The sequence below is a fragment of the Macaca fascicularis genome, chromosome 6, assembly GCF_037993035.2.
Source record: "Macaca fascicularis isolate 582-1 chromosome 6, T2T-MFA8v1.1".
Taxonomy (NCBI): domain Eukaryota; kingdom Metazoa; phylum Chordata; class Mammalia; order Primates; family Cercopithecidae; genus Macaca; species Macaca fascicularis.
Genome location: NC_088380.1, coordinates 186,516,069 through 186,534,230, shown reverse-complemented (window position 1 = coordinate 186,534,230; position 18,162 = coordinate 186,516,069).

Sequence of the window (18,162 nt, the reverse complement as noted above, 5' to 3'; positions counted from 1 at the left end):
TCAAATCAAGGTTGGCACACCTCACGTTCACACTGAGCTGAAGGTGTGGGAGCTCCCACTCTGAGCTGGAGGGCCACGGTCACAGCTACTCGGTCAGGACCAGCCCTTGCTCCGTGTTGTGCTCATCTACATCATGGCCTTGTGAGGCTGCAGGTCGGAGTGGACTCTGGGGCTGTGGGTCATTCCACAGGGCTCTGATAACAGCCTCCTCATTCCTCCTACAGGGCTCCTTGGCTCTAGCCCTGTAAGTCAAGCCTCTTTCTTATTTGTTTGGGTTCTTTTTGTAGTTGTTATATATTCATGAGTCAGTAGTCATGACAGATCACAGCTTTTAGTGAACATTGTCATCCGCACCATGTTAAATTAAAAAGCAGGAGGCAGCCGGGCGCGGTGGCTCAAGCCTGTAATCCCAGCACTTTGGGAGGCCGAGGCGGGTGGATCACGAGGTCAAGAGATCGAGACTATCCTGGCTAACATGGTGAAACCCCGTCTCTACTAAAAATACAAAAAACTAGCCGGGCGTGGTGGCGGGCGCCTGTAGTCCCAGCTACTTAGGAGGCTGAGGCGGGAGAATGGCGTGAACCCGGGAGGCGGAGCTTGCAGTGAGCCGAGATCCGGCCACTGCACTCCATCCTGGGCGACACAGCAAGACTCCGTCTCAAAAAAAAAAAAAAAAAAAAAGCAGGAGGCCAGGCCAGGCGCAGTGGCTCACACCTGTAATCCCAGCATTTTGGGAGACTGAGGTGGGTGGATCACAACATCAGGAGATCGAGACCATCCTGGCTAACACAGTGAACCCCGTCTCTACTAAAAATACCGGATGGAGACCGGCTCTGCCTGTGTCCTGGTGCCCTGCCCCACAGTGCAGTGGAACCAGAGACAGGGCTGCGGGACGATAGCAGCACTTCAGGAACTGCTGTAAGGAGAAAGGTCCAAGGCAGGAAACACGTCCCATAGGGACAAAGGGGAGCCTGATCACCTCCCGGGGACCGACCACTAATCCAACCCAGAGTGGCTGGGGGTGGCAGGAGTGGCCTGCCAATTTGCCAATTTGGATGAACCTCATGTCCCCACTAATAAGGTGGAAGGGAGAAAACAGGCCAACAGAGTAGCAAGTGCAGCAAGAAAGAGCTTGCTGGCAGGGTGGCAAGAGTGGTTTGCCACCCCAAATGGGAGTGTGTGGGTGCATGTGAACTGGGAGTGTGTGGGTGCGTATGAACCTACTGGGGACATGACAGGGGCTCATTTCGTCCAATGAGGAGCCCTGGGGTAGCAGTGGTGTATGTATGTATGTGTGTGAACGTGGGAGCCTAACTAGGTTCACCCGGGACACAGGAGAGGCCCGTTTCATCTGATGAGTCCTGGGGCAGAGGAGGTGTGTGTAAGTGTGTGAAAGAGATGGTATGGGAGAGGCCAACGCAGGGAGTGACGTGGGGAGGCACAGATCCCTTAGTGTAGGCTGTGTGCTCCGAGGTGAGTGCAGGGGAAATCAGACCTAGGGCACTGCATACGGCTGATAGGACCAGCTCCACGGCTGCAGCAGGCTGTGAGATGGGAAGGCACATTCCTGGCTAAGCAGCATCCGAAACTCTCATAATAGGACCTGGTCTGGTAGACCCGAGACTGAAAGTGTGCCACAAGGAAGGAAATGGGAGGGAAAGCGTCACAACCAACTCCTTTGGAGTGCATGTTAAAAAAAAGTTTTTAAAAAGGATTTAGAGGTGATTGTGGGATGAAACTGGATGCTCAAAACTTAAGGACATACTATGAATTAGAACAGCCCTCTTTTAGTGTTGGATGGCTGGCCGAAGGCAATGTAGAGAAATTGGCCATGTGTTTTAAGGTGGTGATTGGGGTCGAGGACACGACCTAGTCTTTATATTGATTCATGGCTAAATAAATGCAGCCCTGCCTAGCAGTTTACTGTAGAATGCTCGCGGCTCCTGCCAAGATGAACCAGCTGCGCTGGCAGCTACAGAGTTAAAGGGAAAGTCACAGAGGCTTGTAACTCCAACAGTAAAAAACGAAAAGTAAAAACCAAGAGTGGAAGTAAAAATCAGCTGCCCAGGCAGCTATGGAAACAAAAGAAAAGTCTCAGGAAAGAGAAAACCGGTTTTGCAAGAACCAGAGGAGGGAATGGAGACCCCTCCTCCCTACATTCCAATCTTCCCCCTGTTACCAAGGCTAACTGCCCCTAAGGGGTTAAGAGATACAAGCTCCCAGTATCACCCAAGAAGCAGAAATCAGAGCTCCGGGAAGTTTATTTATTTATTTATTTTTTATTTTTTTTTTTTTTGAGACGGAGTCTCGCTCTGTCACCCAGGCTGGAGTGCAGTGGCCGGACCTCATCTCACTGCAAGCTCCGCCTCCCGGGTTCACGCCATTCTCCTGCCTCAGCCTCCCGAGTAGCTGGGATTACAGGCGCCCGCCACCTCGCCCGGCTAGTTTTTTGTATTTTTTAGTAGAGACGGGGTTTCACCGTGTTAGCCAGGATGGTCTCGATCTCCTGACCTCGTGATCCGCCCGTCTCGGCCTCCCAAAGTGCTGGGATTACAGGCTTGAGCCACCGCGCCCGTGAAAGGCTGGAAAAGCCCGTGAAAGGCTGGAAAAGTGAAAGGCTGGAAAAGTCAGGCATGCTGTCTCAGGTCTGGCCATGCCAAATTATGCGTATGCCTCTTAAAGAGGACAAAAGGACCCCCACTAGGACCCAGATGATGCAGTCCAGCTTCAGCACCTACAAAAGTGCTGAGAAGCACTTCTGCAAAGTCTAAAGGATGGTAAAAGAAAAAGGCAACCAATATAAAAAATCTCAGAGGTGCTCTGGGGTGCAGATAAAAGCACCAATGAGTTTGAAGAAAGACTTTGTGAGGGTTCATCAGCGCATGTGGATCAGCAATTGTAAGGCAGATCCTGATCTGATTGGCTTAGCAGGGGCCGAGAATTTAGAGGACTGAGACAGACTGGGCTCCCTCCTTTTAGGCCCTGGGGAGCCTATGGTCTCTATGGAAGTAGAGGGCCGATTAATGGATTTTTTGGTCGATACTGGTGCTGATTTCTCTGTGGTAACTCACCCAGTTAGCCCCTCAACAAAGAACTGTGCTACTATTGTAGGGGCTACTGGGGCCAAAGAAAAGAGACGTTTTTGCAAATCTAGGAGATGTGTTATTGGGGGACAAGAAGCGCAGCATGAGTTTCTATACATGCCAAACTGTCCAGTGCCCTTGTTGGGAAGAGACTTACTCCAGAAACTGCAGGCACAAATTTCCTTTACATCTAAAGGGAATATAACACTGGAGTTTGAAAAGACTAAGGCAATGGTATTGACTCTGTCTGGAGAACTGAGGAATGGCGGCTCTATGAACTGTGTGCCAGTAGGCTACCACAGCCGGACCTACACAGTATGTGGGGAATGCTTTTCAAGGTACCAGGTGTATGGGCTGAGGACAACCCCCTGGACTTGCTGCAAACAGCCCCCCCCCGGTGGTAGTAGAGCTTAACCCTCATGCTGCCCCAGTATGAGTCCGTCAATACTCCCTACCCAGAGAGGCAACCGATGGCATAACAAACCATTTAAATCGGCCCTATAAACATGGGATTATAGTCAAATGCAAGTCCTCCTGGAATACTCCTCTGCTGCCTGTGTGCAAGCCAAATGGTGAATACAGGCCAGTTTACAAGGTGTCCAAGGACGAGGCAAAAGTCTGTTTTCAGGAGGTTGGATATCTAGGATTCACAGTATCCCAAGGCCAGTGCAGGCTTGGAAGTGCACGCAAGGAGGCTGGATGTGCGTTGCCCACCCCAGTTACAAGGCGGCAGATCAGTGTGGTGGGATTCTGCCGAACCTGGATTCCAAACTTCTCCCTTATAGCAAGGCCCTTATATGGCGCTACCAAAGGAAAAGAAAGAGAGCCCCTTCTATGGGAAAAGGAACAAAAAAAGGCCTTCAAAGGTATAAAGGAAGCTCTCATTCAAGCCCCGGAACTAAGGTTGCCAGATTTTAAAAAAGCCCTTCTTTTTGTATGTGGATAAACGAAAGTGGTGGCAGTCGAAGTCTTTTTTTTTTTTTTTTTTTGAGACGGAGTCTCGCTCTGTCGCCCAGGCTGGAGTGCAGTGGCCAGATCTCAGCTCACTGCAAGCTCCGCCTCCCGGGTTCACGCCATTCTCCTGCCTCAGCCTCCCGAGTAGTTGGGACTACAGGCGCCTGCCACTGCGCCCGGCTAGTTTTTTGTATTTTTTAGTAGAGACGGGGTTTCACCGTGTTAGCCAGGATGGTCTCGATCTCCTGGCCTCGTGATCCGCCCGTCTCGGCCTCCCAAAGTGCTGGGATTACAGGCTTGAGCCACCGCGCCTGGCCGGCAGTCGAAGTCTTAACTCAGTTGTTAGGCTCTTGGCACTGGCCAGTAACATACTTATACAAAAGACTAGACTTGGTGGCTTTAGGTTGGCCCCACTGCCTCAAGGCGTTGGCAGCTACTGCAGTCCTCATAGAAGATGCCAACAAGCTGGCCCTAGGTCAGAAGATAACAGTCCAGGTGCCACATGATGTAGTCACCTTAATGGAGCAAGGAGGACATCGTTGGCTGTCCAACTGTAGAATGCTAAAGTATCAAAGTCTTCTGTGTGAAAATCCCCAGGTAACACTGGAGACTGTAAATACCTTGAACCCAGCTACCCTGCTGCCTGTGGAGGAACCCAATTGGAAGGACCATGGGTTGCCTCACTGCTGGTAGGAGCTTCCCCACTGTTGCATAAATATGGTGGACCAAGTGTTCTCGAGCCGGGAAGATCTCAGAGATACCCCCTTGGAAAGCCCAGATGCTAAATACTTCACTGATGGTAGCAGTTTCCTAACAGATGGGGTGCGATATGCAGGGCATGCAGTAGTGACCCACACTAGGTAGTCGAGGCTCAAGCCTTACCTTCTGGGACTTCTGCTCAGAAGGCTGAATTAATAGCATTAACCAGAGCACTGTTACTGGCCAAGGGGAAGAAAGTAAACATATATACTGATTCACGATATGCTTTTGCAACCCTGCAAGCCCAAGAGGCAACATGCAAAGAGGAAGGACTTTTGACTACCGAAGGAAAAGAAATTTAAAAAAAAATAAAGAGGAAATGTTGCAATTATTAGAAGCCATATAAGCTCCAAAGAAGGTGGCTGTCATTCATTGCAAAGGACACCAAATCAGGAAAAGCTATGAGGCACAAGGCAACAGAAAGGCAGATCAGGAGGCTCGGCAGGCAGCAAGGAGCAAGGCTTCACCTGAAGAAAGAACTCTAGCAATGCCTCTCCTTACAGAGCCCCCTTTACCGGAGGTGCCCAATTACTCTGAAGTGAAAAAGCTTGGTTTGGTCAGGAAACAGGAAAATATATTAAAGGTGGATGGTGGCTGTTCTCTGATGGGAGGCTAGCCATCCCAGAAACAGTAGCCCCAAGGTTTGTGAAAAAGATCCATCAAGGAACACACATTGGAAGGACGGCCCTAGAGACTTTAATAGGTCGGCATTTCTGTGTGCCACGGCTCTCTGCCATCACCCGTGCTGTTTGTGAACAATGTCTATCCTGTGCCCGGAATAATCCAAAACAAGGACCTACTCGACCTCCAGGAATTCAGGAAGTGGGAGCTGTGCCCTGTGAGAACCTGCTTGTAGACTTTACAGAGTTGCCTTGAGCAAGAGGTTACCAGTATACACTAGTGTTTGTTTGCACCTACTCGGGGTGGGCTGAGGCCTTCCCCACCAGAACTGAAAAGGCATGAGGGGTGACAAAGGTGCTACTGAAAGACACCATACCAAGGTTTGGGTCACCTCTAACCCTAGGATCAGACAATGGTCCTGCATTTGTGGCACAAGTTGTGCAACAGCTGACTCAACTTTTAAAGATCAAATAGAAACTGCACACAGCCTACTGACCACAGAGTTCAGGGAAGGTGGAACTCATGAACCGGACATTCAAACAACTACTGAAGAAATTGTGTCAAGAAACTCATCAGAGGTAGGATCAGGTCTTGCCCGTGGTCCTCCTCCGAGTCGGGTGCACCTCCACCAAACAAACTGGGTATTTGCCCTGTGAGATTTTGTTCGGCCGGCCACCCCCACCCCCATCACAAGTCAGATTAAAGGTAATTTCTATAAATGAGAACAACTAACTTTAAGAAGGCAAATGCAGACTTTAGGTATGGCCATGTAAAAATGCATGGCTAGGTATAGAAAAATGACTGTAAGTCTAACAGACCCAGTACACCCTTTAAACCTAAGGATTTTGTTTAAGCTAAAAAAAATGGAATCCAACCAATCTAGGACCCATATAGGATAGACCTCATATTGTAATCATGTCTACTTCCACTGCTGTGAAAGTTGCAGGTGTCACACCTTGGATTCATCCTAGCCGGCTGAAACCAGCGGCAGCAGTGACTCCTGACGATGACCAGCGGATTAACCAACAAGACCCAGATCTCCCCACCCGAATAGTCCTACGCCTACCGGTAAGAAGGACGACTGCCCTGCTCTGACCACACTGGAGGCTGGTCAGTCTACGCACGGCTGAAGCTTGAGAATCCTGCAAGCTCTGCTCTAGTCACATCCCGGAAGCTGACTAGTCTATGCACAGCTGAAGCTAAGAGGACCATCTCCGGATAAGTGAATGTGGATACCATTTATAAGCCTAGTTATAATTCTATCAGTACTGATTGTTCTGTTGTCATGTTATTACTGCAAATGCTGCAAATGTCTATGCCCAGAAGAAGGTTTGCTATGCCCATGTGTAGTGTTAGCATGTTTCTATTACATACACTGATGTTGTTACCATTTCCGCCTATACTAGAAGAGGAGAAACCTTTAGAAGGATGCCCACACTGTGTACACACTAACTGAGTAAAAACATACGACAGTTAAAACTCTACTGTATCATATCTACTATAAATGTACGAGAACCAAGTTACAAACCTACACATACAACCAGAAACAGTCTGCAATGGTTTAACACAAGAGAGGCTTAGCAGGAGCAGCCCTAAGTATCTGTACAGAGAACCACAAATCGGATGCCTAGACTGTAACATTCAGTGGTCTATGCTACCACAGCTCCAACACTTATATTCAGGAAGGACTGCTCTGCTAAGTAGTATGTCAATCAAACCAAATTGTAAGACAAGAACATGCAATCCTTTAAAATTTACTATCTTAAAGCCAGAGCTACCTTTTTGGTCTACAGGACAGACGGCACTATTACGAGTTAATACACAAGAAGCAGGCCTTAAAGTTCCACTACTAATGCTGGGCGCGGTGGCTCACGCTTGTAATCCCAGCACTTTGGGAGGCCGAGGCAGGTGGATCACCTGAGGTGGGGAGTTCAAGACCAGCCTGACCAACATGGAGAAACCCCGTCTCTACTAAAAATACAAAATTAGCCGGGGTGGTGGCACATGCCTGTAATCCCAGCTACTCGGGAGGCTGAGGCAGGAGAATCGCTTGAACCCGGGAGGCGGAGGTTGCGGTGAGCCGAGATCGCGCCATTGCACTCCAGCCTGGGCAAAAAGAGCGAAACTCTGTCTCAAAAACAAAAACAAAAACAAACAAAAAACAAAAAAAACAAAAAAAAAAAGTTCCACTACTAATGGTCAAATAGACTAAAAAGACTCAAGTATGTCCAACCCCACAATTTCAGGTCCATAAGTCATTCAATAAGCATTTTGATCAGTCAGTGCCTGAGTTTTCCCATCAACCAAAAACTTACTCAACCAGCTGAAAACATAGCTGGCAGCTTAGGAATTTCCTCATCCCTCGTATGTGGAGGAACTGATATGGGGAACCAGTGGCCAGGAGAGGCAAAGAAATTAATGCCACAAGATAACTTCACTTCGCCTAACCCTGCCAGTGAACCTACAGCCTCAGCCAGTGTTTGGTTGTTAAAAACCTCCATAATTGGAAAATACTGTATCTCCCGTTAAGGAAAGACTTTCACAGAGGCAGTAGGAGAAACCACCTGCCCAGGGCAACGTATTACAACAAGCCGAAAACAAAACTCAATGGAGAAACGCCCAGAACCACTCCTACTTACCAGCTCCAAACGCTTTCTCTCGATTCTCCACTCTAAGCCACTCTTGGCATCAGCTAGAGGCTCCAGATGCTTGGAAAGCACCCTCTGGCCGATATTGGACATGTGGAGCACGGGCATATCGGCAACTGCCGGCTAAATGGACAAGGATGTGTGTTAGAAACAATCAAGCCATCCTTCTTTTTACTTCCTCTAAACCAAGGGGAACTCTTAGGGTATCCAATTTATGATAAAAATAAAAAAACTAGAAGCATAATCACAGCTAGAATACGCAAGTTGGCCCAAGCTCCAGTTTACACTTGGTCCGGATGGTCCCCGGATTCCTTGTTTGGAGGATGGTTCTCAACCTTTGGAGGATTCAAAACCCTCATTGGTAGGTTTTTGCTTATTCTTGGCATCTGCCTCATCCTCCCTTGCCTTTCACCCCTGTGTATTAGGAGTATTCAGTCAACTACAGAGGCAGCAGTAACCCAACACACTACCACGCCGTGGATGGCATTAACCAAATATCAGCCACTGCCAGTAAAAGCAGCAGCTCAGCTCCACCAAGAGGTGGCAAATACTGGTGCTTTCTATTAACACCTTTGTTATACAAAGCACCAAAGGGGGGAAATGAAACAGGAATGAAAAGAAATTAAAGAACGTGTAAACAAAAACTCAGTTTATGTAAGAAAACCCAATTCCCCCTGAGGAAGAGAAAGAGGTGGAGTCCTCTAAAAATTAACTGCCTGTTTTTCTGTCTGTGGCTACTGAGCCTTCTCTCTCCCTATCCCAGGCATTGTGAAGACCGTTTCTCCAGCTGTGCAGCTGCAAGGGCACTAGACCGATAAGTCGTAAAACATGTTGTTCCTTGAAAAGTAAAAAATGATGTAATGCATGTCTCAACTGAGTAACTGTCTTTGTTTCTCGCTTCTGTAACGTGCTTCCCCCTGCACAGATCTCCCCCCGCCCCACGAAATGCTTAAAAGGTAACTCGACTCTTTGTTCGGGGCTCAGTCCTTTGGATGTTAATCCGACTGGGTGGGTGCACCTAAATAATTAAATAATTCCTCCTCCACCCCTCGGTCTCTCTGATTCCTTAATTATCCCACTGCCATTTCAAAGCGTAATTTGCGAGTTTCTTGGGCTAAGAATATAGCTCTAAAGGACTGATGATATCAATTACTCGGGAGTACAGAATATTACCATTCTCGATTTGGTTATCCCCTTCACACTCTAATTTCCACATGGATATTAATAGCACTATTTGAAGTAGAGGAAAAATGAATTTAGTGAGTAGCATTCCTTCAGAATTCTGTGGCAAGCCTAAAATCACATTTACAAAAACAGAGTTAACCGTTACCCTCTTAATTTATGTTAATACCTTCCTGTAATGGTCTGAATTCACATGCTTTGCAAAGTGATCAATTTACCAAAACAATTATGATTTTCCTGGCCGGGTGCAGTGACTCACGCCTATAATCGCAGCAGTTTGGGAGGCCGAGGCAGGTGGATCACAAGGTCAGGAGATCGAGACCATCCTGGCTAACACAGTGAAACTCTGTCTCTACTAAAAACACACACAAAAAATTAGACAGGCGTGGTGGCAGGCGCCTGTAGTCCCAGCTACTCAGGAGACTGCGGCAGGAGAATGGCGTGAACCTGGGAGGCGGAGTTTGCAGTGAGCCAAGATCGCACCACTGCACTCTGGCCTGCGCGACAGAGCACAACTGTGTCTCAAAAAAAAAAAAAAAAAGAAAGAAAATTATGATTTTCTTGCATTCATATGAAATAATTTAACACACTGTTTTATATGTGTGTGTGCGCGCACATGTGCATATATGTATACACACACACTAAGCAACAAACTAGAATTTTTTTTTTTTTTTTTTGAGACGGGAGTCTCCCTCTGTCACCGAGGTTGGAGTGCAGTTGCGTGATCTCTGCTCACTGCAAACTCTGCCTCCTGGCTTCAAGTGGTTCTCCTGCCTCAGCCTCTTGAGTACCTAGGATTACAGGCATGTGCCCCCACACCTGGCTAATTTTTTTTGTTGTTTTCTGTTGAGACAGAGTATCACTTTTGTTGCCCAGGCTGGAGTGCAATGGTGCAATCTGTGCTCACTGCAACCTCCACTTTCTTTCAAATGATTTTCCTGCCTCAGCCTCCCAAGCAGCTTGGATTACAGGTTCCCACCACCACGCCCAGCTAATTTTTTTGTATTTTTAGTACAGACAGGGTTTTGCCATGCTAGCCAGGCTGGTCTCAAACTCCTGACCTCAGGTGATCTGCCCGCCTCAGCCTCCCAAAGTGCTGGGATTACAGGTGTGAGCCACTGCACCTGGCCTTGCTCATTTCTTGATTGTTAGGTTTTTGTTGTTGACTATTTTTTTTAATTGAAGTATAATATACATACAGAGAAGCCACCAATCCCCAGTGGGCAGCTTGGTAAATTATTGTAGAGTGAATATATCTGGACACCAGCCCTCAGATCAAGAAATAGAATATTACCTCCCCCAGAGCACTAAGATAATTGCTATCCTGACTTCTCACCAGATGTTTCTTTTGCTTGTTTTAGAGCTTCACAGAAACAGAATCGTGCAGTACGCATTCATTTGTGTCTGGCTGCTTCTGCTCAGCATTATGTTGCTGAGATTCACCAACTGTGCATGGCAGCTGTTCATCCATTTTCAGTGCTATAAGAATTTTACTCTATAGGCCGGGCGCGGTGGCTCAAGCCTGTAATCCCAGCACTTTGGGAGGCCGAGACGGGCGGATCACGAGGTCAGGAGATCGAGACCATCCTGGCTAACACGGTGAAACCCCGTCTCTACTAAGAAATACAGAAAACTAGTCGGGCGCGGTGGCGGGCGCCTGTAGTCCCAGCTACTCGGGAGGCTGAGGCAGGAGAATCGCTTGAACCCGGGAGGCGGAGCTTGCAGTGAGCTGAGATCTGGCCACTGCACTCCAGCCTGGGCGGCAGAGTGAGACTCCGTCTCAAAAAAATAAAAAGTAAAAAAAAAAAAAAAAAAAAAGAATTTTACTCTATAAATATACTGAGAGGTACTTATCCATTCTCCTGTTGGAAGCTGGGGCTACTGTGAATTGTGCTGATAAAACACTCTAGTGCACATCATTTGGTGAACACATGTACAGTGCACAGTTTTTTGTTTGTTTTTTTTTTGAGATGGAGACTCGCTCTGTTGCCCAGGCTGGAGTGCAGTGGCTGGATCTCAGCTTACTGAACCTCCCAGGTTCACGCCATTCTCCTGCCTCAGCCTCCCAAGTAGCTGGGACTACAGGCGCCCACCACCTCGCCCGGCTAGTTTTCTGTGTTTTTTAGTAGAGACGGGGTTTCACTGTGTTAGCCAGGATGGTCTCGATCTCCTGACCTCGTGATCCGCCCGTCTCGGCCTCCCAAAGTGCTGGGATTACAGGCTTGAGCCACCGCGCCCGGCCCAGTGCACAGTTCTTTTGGGTCTATGCATAGGAGTGGAATGTGGGGATCACAGATGTGGTCTCCTTTAGTAGGTATTACCCAAGGGTTTTCCAAAGTAGTTGTGCTATTTTACATTTCCAAAAGTAGTATATGAAGTTTCAGTTACTCCACATTCTTGCCCAAACTTGGTATCAACAGTGTTTTTAATTTTAGCCATTCGAGTAGGTGTAATATTGGCTTCTCACTGTGGTTTAAATTTGATGGCTTACGAGGTTGAGCATGTTTTATATGCTTTTTGGCCACTGGGATGTTCATTTGTTCTTTCCTCTCCCTTCCTCCCTCCTCCCTCCTCCTTCCCTTTTTTGTCCCTCTTCATTTCTTTCACCTATTGGCCTGCCAGCTTTTTTCTTAATTTTTTAAAAAAATTTATTTTACTTTTAAGTTCTGGGACACATGTACAGAACGTGCAGGTTTGCTGCACAGGTAAACATGTGCCCTGGGACACATGTACAGAACGTGCAGGTTTGTTGCACAGGTAAACACGTGCCATGGTGGTTTGCTGCACTTGTCAACCCGTCACCTAGGTATTAAGCCCTGCATGCATTTTTCTTATTAATGTACAGGAATTCTCTTTATACTCTACCTGTGATTCACCCTCCTCCATTCCCGCCTCTTTTTTTTAAGAGACAGAGTCTCACCCTGTCACCCCGGCTGGAGTGCAGTGGCACAGTCATGGTTCACTGCAGCCTCAACCTCCCAGGCTCAAGTGATCCTCCTGCCTCGGCCTCCCAGGTATCTGGGACCACAGGCATGCACCACCACGTGCCCAGCTAATTTTTCGTTTTTGCTAGATACAAGGTCTTGCTAAGTTGCTCGGGCCGTTCTCTAACTCCTGACCTCAAGAGATCCTCTCACCTTGGCTTCCCAAAGTGCCGGCATTACAGCATGAGTCACTACACCCAGTCCCATCTTTTTGCTCTCTTATTGACGAAAAATTCTTAATTTTACTATCACCCAATGTATCAATCATTTTCTTTGGGGATAGTGTTTTGTCTGTCTTATTGAAGAAATTTTTACCTGACTCCTAAGGAACCTTAAAAATCTCCATATGCCTACAAAGTCCCACTGTTCTAATGCCTATTTTGTGCTAGAAAATAAACAAGGCACTGTCCCAAAGGCTATGCCTATCTTGTGGGAAAACTACCTTCATCATCATTTGCCAAGCCAGATGATCGGGATGAGGATAATTTCCATGGCTCCTGGCATCTGGAACCCTTCCAGAATAGCTGGGATTACAGGCACCCACCACAATGCCTGGCTAATTTTTTGTAGTTTTAATAGAGACGGGGTTTCACCATGTTGGTCAGGCTGGTCTCAAACTCCTGACCTTAGGTGATCCACCCACCTCGGCCTCCCAAAGTGCTGGAATTACAGGCATGAGCCACCTCGCCCAGCCTTGTTCTCTTGTATGTCAGTTACCCCTCCATGAGGCTGCTAAACATCCTCCCAGCACACACACACCTGCACACCCTCACGCAGTTTGCAAGGCAGTGGTTCAAGTTACACTTTAATCCCTCAGGCGTGCTCATCTCGCTCTCCAAACCTGCCCTCTTGCAGGATCTATGGTTCTTCTAAGTGTCCTGGTCACAAGGCAGCTGAATCAACACTCAGAGGTACAGAGCAGGGCACAGTGTGGTCCCTGCATCTGTCTCGCCCCCACGATCTTGACACACAGAGACCTTCCCAGGAGCTGTGACTTGAACTTCACAATCTGCAGGGCCCACCCAGGAGCCGTGTCCTCCTCACAGGCAATGGGATCCCCTCCTCTCTCCACCTGTGTGGGAAGATTGGAAACAAAACATAGAGAACGTGGGAGGAAAAACACTGAGGGGGTGGATGGGCCACACCTGAGGGTCCCCAGGATAGAGGGAAACACTGAGGGGGTGGATGGGCCACACCTGAGGGTCCCCAGGACAGAGGGAAACACTGAGGGGGTGGATGGGCCACACCTGAGGGTCCCCAGGACAGAGGAAAACACTGAGGGGGTGGATGGGCCACACCTGAGGGTCCCCAGGACAGAGGGAAACACTGAGGGGGTGGACGGGTCACACCTGAGCTTACCAAGGTTGGAGGCAAACGCTAAAGGGATGGATGAACCACACCTGAGAGTTCCCGGGACAGAGGAAAACACTGAGGGGGTGGATGGGCCACACCTGAGGGTCCTCAGGACAGAGGGAAACACTGAGGGGGTGGATGGGCCACACCTGAGGGTCCTCAGGACAGAGGGAAACACTGAGGGGGTGGATGGGCCACACCTGAGGGTCCCCAGGACAGAGGGAAACACTGAGGGGGTGGACGGGTCACACCTGAGGGTCCCCAGGACAGAGGAAAACACTGAGAGGATGGATGGGCCACACCTGAGCGGCCCCAGGACAGAGGGAAACACTGAGGGGGTGGATGGGCCACACCTGAGGGTCCTCAGGACAGAGGGAAATGCTGAGGGGGTGGATGGGCCACACCTGAGGGTCCTCAGGACAGAGTGAGGGACGGCTGTTGTTGGGATGATAATTCCACATCTTTGGAGAACAAGAATTCCAGCTAGTTCTCTTCTCTCCAAACAGTGTGGTTATGAACTAGCTCTCACTCCAGGAGGCTTTAAGGCTCCATATAATATCTGTAGTAATAAACAAAAACAGGCCAGCTGCCATGGCTCACACCTGTAGTCCCAGCACTTTGGGAGGCCAAGGTGGGAGGATCACTGAGGCCAGGAGTCTGAGACCAGCCTGGGCAACATAGTGAAAGCCCATCTCTAAAAATAATTTCAAAAAAAAAAAAACAAATAGTGGTAACTGTCACAACTAACATATTGTTACAAACAAAAATTTACACGAAGATGAAAACAACTTTTTTTTTTTTTTTTTTTTTTAATCAAAACGATGCCTCAGTCTAGGGAGCGGTGTTTCCTCTCCGGAAGCAGCTGAAGCCCTGAGCTGCTGTCCACAGGCGGACGGACTCTCCCGGAGCCCCCAGTGGGCCTCGGCTCCTCCACGTCAGCTCCTCTCTTGTCCCTCTGCTGGTCCGCGGGGGCCGCTGCAGCTGGCCAGGTCTCCTGGGAGTCAGAGGGGGCCGTGGGTTCCACCCCAGGGCCCACCTCATCAGCACTGTGCTCTCACCATCTGAGCAGCAGCCCAGAGGAAAAGGAGAAAGAAAGGGGGATGCTGATCCCCCAAGCAAAACGGAAACGCCTCCACCTCCCACCCTCCAAAGCACCCAACAATGGGCCCTGGGCACCGGGGGCCTCACAGGGAGTGTTTGCATCACAGTAAAATCTACAACGTTCCCACGGCGTGTGAGTGGACGCTTCCTCAACGCAGGCATGTCCGGCTGCCCCAAGGAATCTCCGGTAACGTCGAGATCTTTGAATAGGAGCAAGGGATCAAGGCCGATGGCATCTCTGAGGGCCTCAGTTTCCATCCATGAGGGCAAGCTCCCCTTTGGGAATCTGGGTTATGGTTCCCGAGATGGGGACAAGAGGCCTCCACTGACAGCTGTATGTACGAAAATCCATCACGTAAACATGCCTGTGAAAGTCAAAGCAGCACAGTAGCTCACTGGAAAGGTGAAAGTTTCTCATCATCACACCCATAGAGATAATGGGGGCGGGGTGGGGGCAATCGCACGTGTGTGCTCTGTGCACTCACAGCCGCCCCTCCTCTGCTCTCTGGCTCCCGATGTGCGTAGTGAGAGGCAGACACCAGGCTAGAATCAGGAGGCCAGCGCCCTGTCCCAGTGAGTTTGGGTCTTGAGACAGTGAGTAGCAAGGGTGCAGAGAGGAAGGGATTTATCGACAAAGTTATCTGACTTTGATTCTCGAGCTCAATAGGGAGAGTTTGAATAACAAGGGACACTGATACTAACACATGTGTTAAACAGAGAAACTGCTTCTCATATTTGATAGGCAATAAATGTCGCATTTATTTATACTTCTAAGCAAAGTCTCATTCTCACTTGCTCATTTTCGGAGAGTGAGAAAGCCCAAGATCTCATGGCCCTTCCCCTTCCTCGGGTTATGGACACCAGGGCCCTGGGGACTGCAGAGCTGGGGAGGTCTCCTGGGAGTCACAGGGGGCCATGGAGGAGAGCGGAGGAGAGAATGCTGTTCTTGGGTGTGATCAGGTGGCTGTCAGATCCCTGCTCCTACATTCGGTAGGGAGTGACCTTCGGAAAATTATGTAACCTCTCTAAGTCTCGGTTTTCTCATCTGAAAAATGGAGCTGATGGTAATAAACCTCATCCAGGAGAACAGTATTTGTTGATCATCCTCATGGCATTCTTTTTAAGAGCTTCACAGCACTCCATTATATGGGCATTAAATCGTTAATTTATTGTGTATAATCTCAGCTCACTGCAACTTCCACCTCCTGGGTTCAAGTGACTCACCTGCCTCAGCCCCCCGAGTAGCTGGGATTACAGACATGCGCCACCACACCCGGCTAATTTTTGTATTTTTAGTAGAGATGGGGCTTCACCATGCTGGCCAGGCTGGTCTTGAACTCCTGACCTCAGGTGATCCACCCACCTCAGTCTCCCAAAGTGCTGGGATCACAGGCCTGAGCCATCACTCCGGGCTCATAGACCTAAATGTAAAACACATTTGTTGAACGCCACGAAACCAGCAGCTTTGCTGTCACCACCAGAGGGCCTCACATGATTTGGAGAATTTTCAAACAGGGATATTGATGCAAACAAACAGGAAGGACCAGTAGCTCTGCTCGTCTCCCCAGAGACCAGAACCTGCCCAAACCACCCAGCATCCCTGACTGATGACGGTGCCTGAGTGCATGTGAAGAGAAGACACGGCGTGGGGAGATGCCTGTGGAAAGCAGATGGCCTGAGCTCTGTGTGCACGCCCCAGTCCACGGGGAGATCCATCAGCAGCAATGGAAGCCTCACCGACTCAAGGTGTTAGTGCACAAATTCACACAACTGTAGGTTGAATACCATGCATGCAGATAAAGGAGCGGTTCCTGGGAAGCCACGCATAAGAACAGAAACAAACAAAAAATGAGCAGAGGCGGCTGTGGCTACACACTGCTGACTGAATTTACAAATTTAGTACAGGCAGGTTACAAACAAATGAACAAAACAGTAAAAACAATTCTCAGGAGAAAAGAATCAGAATCCAGCGTAGAACAGTCTATAACCTAAAGCATCCAGTGTTCAATGATAAGTTATAAGACAAAAAAACAGGAAAGTGTGGAGGGAACCAGTCAATAGAAACTGTCTTCATGTCCCTAGATGTCACACTTAGCAAACAAAGACTTCAAAGCAGTTACTGTATGTTAAAAGAACTAAAAAAATGGCCAGGCATGGTGGCTCATGCCTGTAATCCCAGCACTTTGGGAGGCCGAGGCGGGCGGATCACTTGTGGTCAGGAGTTCAAGACCAGCCTGACCAACATTGAGAAGGCCAGGAGGGTGAAGGGAACTGCAGGGGTGGGTGGTGGTGGGCAGGGCTGGGATTTAGCCTCCTCCTGCCACTGCCCACCCACCCTTAGGAGCCCTTTGTGAGGGGGAGGCCCCAGCTCTGTGATGTGGGCCTGGGCCCCAATAAATACTCCCAGAGGGGATGCCCAGGGCTCAGTAGCCGGAGGACAGCAGTGCAGCTGACATGGATATTCTCTTTCCTCTGAGTGTTACTGATACAGAGCTGTGCCCCAGCCCCGTTCCCCAGATCATCCATCTCATCCTCTTCGTTGGGTTTAGCCTGGTGTTCCTCATCATCTTAAGCCCCTACTTTCCCAGGGAGCCGTCCTCAGTGCCTCCCAGAGAGGAGAACAGCGAGAATGTAAGGAGCCCTCAGCCCACACCCAGCAGAGAATGATTCTATTTTTCCTGCTCTCTTTTCCACTTTTCCAAATCAAGCAGAGGCGCTCCTGTGATGGGAAGTCTCATCATCCCTCTAGGGACAGCAGGGCAGGCAGGGGTTGGAGTGGGCATAGGATTTCCATCCCCAGCTCCCAGACCATCTGTGGGGTGCACGGGAGGCGTCAGAGCAAAAACAAACCCCGGGACTCAGCGGCGAGGACCCGGTCCTGAGAGGGGTGAGGTCTCTGTGGGAGGACAGGCCCTGAGCCCGGGCTCATCAGCCGCCTTCCCGGGCAGGTGCCTCGGGGCCCAGCCTCTGTGTGGGGTGCTCTGGCGGCTGTGCTGAGCCCCTGAGAGCCCCCACCTGAGCCTGGACTCGCCTCTGGCCTCCTCGGAAGCCGAATCCTCCCCTGCCAGCTCAGAGGCTCCTGCGGACGCAAGTGTGTGTGGTTCCCAAGCAGGGGAACAGGCACTGAGGACGCCCAGGGTGGGCCTCACATAGAAAACCCCTCCGTGCATGGCCGGGCGCGGTGGCTCAAGCCTGTAATCCCAGCACTTTGGGAGGCCGAGACGGGCGGATCACGAGGTTAGGAGATGGAGACCATCCTGGCTAACACAATGAAACCCCGTCTCTACTAAAAATACAAAAAAATTAGCCGGGCGAGGTGGCGGCGCCTGTAGTCCAGCTACTCGGGAGACTGAGGCAGGAGAATGGCGTGAACCCGGGAGGCGGAGCTTGCAGTGAGCCGAGATAGCGCCACTGTACTCCAGCCTGGGCGACAGAGCGAGACTCCGTCTCAAAAAAAAAAAAAAAAAAAAAGAAAAA